We start from the raw sequence: 3540 nt of genomic DNA on the forward strand, positions 1-3540 counted from the left end.
GCCTGCCATTGGGTGCAAGCTTGCAAAGAATGCCAGCACATTACATTTTCAAGGAAATGAGTTTTCATTTCCAATATTTCTCTTTCTGTTCCTGTAATTATGTCAATGCAAAAGTGCATTCTTCTTTGTGAACTATAGGCTGGTACTCCTCACATAATGTTGCTCAGGATTTAAAGGCACACTGTCTTTCTGTTAAAAAAATTGTAGTTAACAAGTGAAGAAATATTTGCCAAACACACAAATCAGTAATATACTTCAGTGACATCATTACTTCATTTGTGTGTAATGTCACCATGATGGAAATAAGCACTGTGGTTCTTTTAAATATAAGAATATTGTGAGGAAAACCACACCTGCAAAGAATGAGGCATATTAATTTCATCATATGGAACATTAATTTTAAACTGTTACTGGACTGAAAACGTGGCTGCACCAGCATTCTAAAAGGACAGTGGCTGGAAACATTTGCTTTCTAAAAGACAGTTGTCTGGAGAAGACAATGAAACTGCTCCCTGATTCAATTAACCAAATAGATTTTGATCAAAAGACATTGAAGGTGTGAAAGTCAGCATTCAGCCGCCAAATAAGATTGAAAGATTCCACAAAACCTCGACGGGCAGGTTGTTCCAAAAAAGGAGCTAATCACATGACTGGCCTGCTGGCCCAGGTTTGGTTTGAATTGTGACACAGGAAAAAAATCAGACTGCAAATGAACTTGAAGAGAGAGCATCTCTCCTTGTCTCTCTCTCTTATGAAAATAAGAGACTGCAACTGGATTTCAAGAAGACAGCATCTCCCAGTCTCTCTTTCTCCCTCAAGAGAGAGAACCATCGAAACAAGTTTGTAAGTGTGCACGGGGCCCCAACGAGACGGCAGAATTTAACTGCAATCAAAGACTTTACATCAAACTCAAAAGACAGTAAATGAACTCCAGCTATTACTTCAAACCTTTCCCCTTGATTCTTTCTCCTTTTGTGTCTCTATCTGCATGTGTGTTTATCGTGTATGCATGCTAGCTTGGTCGCATCATGTATCTTCAGTAGTTTTAACCAAATTAGAGTTGTAAGGTTAATAAACTTACACCTTTCTTGTTTAAATCTAAGAAAACCTGTCTGGTTGATTTCTTTGCCATTACAATTGGAGAGCAGTGAACAAGGATTCACTGAGAGGAAGCTAAAAACATGATGTTTTAAGAATTAAACCCTGTTATGGCCAAACTAAGGAAAAAGCTAAGAGGGAACCCCTAGACCCCTTTCTCACCTGGTCGCAACAGTATGTTTTATTAACTGTAAGATACACTATATTAGGACCTCATTGCAACACCTTTTACTAAACCATTACCTTTAATACACCATCTATTGCTATCCCACCAATAAAGAATCTGTATAAAGTACCTGTGCAGTACATTGCTCATTGATATATCACAGTTAAGTAGAGATCAATGGTTCTTTGTTATTGTAACATGTAAAGAGTCTTCTTCATAACACTGTTATATTTATAATGTGTTATAAAAAAAAAGTATCATACAATATGACAATTCTGGCCTCCTCCACCATGCTCCAGATTCTGCAATATAACCCATGGTATTAATGTTTATTATCTTCCCATCGCCTCTTTGCTCATCTCCTGAAATTGTGGCTTCTGCTAGGGTGTGCTTCCAATGACACCAGATCTTGCTCTTACCCAATGTCTGTCTGAAACCACCGGATAGTGATAAGGAATGGAAATCCTAGCTATTTCCTACCTCCCTCATCCCTAAACCATAGGTACTCAGATCAGTTGTATTTGCTTATTGTTTTCCATTTTGAGATCAGCTAACTCAGCACAGGTTGGGATTGCACCTTGGAAGCTTTCTGACCTCAGCGACTTCATTCTATGTGAGGTAGTCATTGGGAAAACTCTTAAGCTCATTGATTACAATGTCCCGTCTGCCAAATAATAGTTTTCTGATGTACAATAGTTTAAAGATAATGCTACACAATGTAAAACTTCAAAAGCATATAACATGCTATTTTTTCAGTTCTATCTCTAAGAATATCTTGCATGCAATTTATCATAAACCTTTGGGGCTTTCAATATTGACAAAATGTAATAACTGGTGGTTACCCATTATGGTAACCTAGCAACCAGTTTCTTGCAATGGTGCATTTTCCTATTTGTAAATGCAATTAGGAATTGCTTCTTTCAAATCTGCCACAGTATCTGTCCTGGGGCACCACTCACAATTACATTTACAAGTGAAGATTGGGAAAATTGCCACAGTCCACTTGAAAACTGTTTTCTGATTATCTCAAATAGCTAACTGGTTAACATGTCAATAGGTTAACAACAGTTGTTAAAGGGGCAAGTGGTGAGGCAGAGAGATTGTGCAAAATTGCCATCAAAAATGAAGCCATGTTCAAGCCCCATGATTACGTTTTTTGAGTGTTTGCCAAGTATTTCATCAGAGATGGTATTCCTTTACCACCCAAGGTAAGGCTACATTTACAACAACAACTTGCATTTATATACCACCTTTAACATAGTAAAACATCCCAATGCACTTCACAGAAATGTTATCAAACAAACTTTGACACCAAGCCACATAATAAAATATTAAAATGAGAACAAAGTGCTGGAAATATTCAGCAGGTTTGGCAGCATCTGTGGAGAGAGAAACCGAGTTAATGTTTCAGGTCTGTGACCTTTCATCAGAACTGACAAAGGTTGGAAATGTAACAGTCTTTGAGCAAGTGAAAGTTGTGGGGGGGGCGGGGGGTGGGGAGAAGAACAAAAGGGAAGGTTTGTGATAGGACAGAGGGCAGGAGAGATTAAATGACAGAGATGTCATGGAACAAAGACTGTTACATTTCTAAACTTTGCGAGTTCTGATGAAAGACAGACCTGAAAGGTTAACTCTGTTTCTATCTCCACATATGCAACCAGACCTGCTGAGTATTTAAGGCACTTTCTGTTCTCATTTCAGAGTTCCAGCATCTGCAGTATTTTGCTCTTATTTTAAGGAAGTATTAAGACAGGTGATCAAAAACGTGTTTAAAGAGGTAGATTTTAAGGAGCAACTTAAAGGCTGTGAGGTACAAAGGTGGATAACTTTACGTAGTAGTGATCATTCTGATCTAGCAATCCATCTCTTTTTGAAGAGTTCAAACAGCGTAATCCTCACTTGCAAGCTCCTCCAGGAAGACTGAGTCTTTGAAGCTGTTCAATATCGCATTATGGAAAAAGTCACAGTGACTCACAGTCCATCCTGTTTTGTGATTTTCTGGCCCTTTTATGTCCCATTGCTACAGCCCAGAGGCCCAACAAATGACAGATCCCTCATTTCTCCCAATGCCCATTTGCAACCGGCCATGGAAATGATGCAGTACCTGGATCTTTAAATCATCCAAAGGAGAAATCAGCCTGTATTTCAGACATTAATTTTTTTTTAAAAGGTAAGGAAACACTGGTGACTTGATTGCTGCCCTTCCAGTGGCTGATACTCTTTGTATAATTGTTCAGCTTGTGCTGTAGGTGGCTCTGTTATAGGAGTCCAATTCT

The sequence above is a fragment of the Heterodontus francisci genome, chromosome 16 (genome assembly GCF_036365525.1).
Source record: "Heterodontus francisci isolate sHetFra1 chromosome 16, sHetFra1.hap1, whole genome shotgun sequence".
Classification (NCBI taxonomy): Eukaryota; Metazoa; Chordata; class Chondrichthyes; order Heterodontiformes; family Heterodontidae; genus Heterodontus; species Heterodontus francisci.